Below are 753 nucleotides of genomic sequence, written 5' to 3'. Positions count from 1 at the left end.
GGAGAGCAGAGGGGCCGGAGAGGGAGAGAGGGGCTGGAGAGGGAGAGCAGAGGGGCTGGAGAGGGGGAGCAGAGGGGCCGAGATAGAGAGCAGAGGGGCCGGAGAGGGAGAGAGGGGCTGAGAGGGAGAGCAGAGGGGCCGGAGAGGGAGAGCAGAGGGGCTGGAGAGGGAGAGCAGGGGGGCCGGAGAGGGAGAGCAGAGGGCTGGAGAGGGAGAGAGAGGCCGGAGAGAGAGAGCAGAGGGGCCGGAGAGGGGAGAGCAGAGTGGCTGGAGAGGGAGAGCAGAGGGGCCAGAGAGGGAGCGCAGAGGGGCCGGAGAGAGAGAGCAGAGGGGCCGGAGAGGGAGAGCAGAGGGGCCGAGAGAGAGAGCAGAGTGGCCGGAGAGGGAGAGCAGAGGGGCTGGACAGGGAGAGCAGAGGGGCCGGAGAGGGAGAGCAGAGGGCCCGGAGAGGGAAAGCAGAGGGGCCAGAGAGGGAGAGCAGAGGGGCCGGAGAGGAGAGCAGAGGGGCCGGAGAGGGAGAGCAGAGGGCCTGGAGAGGGGGAGCAGAGGGGCTAGAGAGGGAGAGCAGAGCGCCGGAGAGAGAGCAGAGGGGCCGGAGAGAGAGAGCAGAGGGACCGGAGAGAGAGAGCAGAGGGGCTGGAGGGGGAGAGCAGAGGTGCTGGAGATGGTGAGCAGAAGGGCTGGAGAGTGAGAGCAGAGGGGCTGGAGAGGGAGAGCAGAGGGGCCGGAGAGAGAGAGCAGAGGGGCTGGAGA

This window comes from Somniosus microcephalus, unplaced genomic scaffold (assembly GCF_052327205.1).
Source record: "Somniosus microcephalus isolate GS21.2 unplaced genomic scaffold, FLI_Smic_1.0 unresolved_chr5, whole genome shotgun sequence".
Lineage (NCBI taxonomy): Eukaryota > Metazoa > Chordata > Chondrichthyes > Squaliformes > Somniosidae > Somniosus > Somniosus microcephalus.
Note: the sequence above shows the minus strand (reverse complement) of the source record.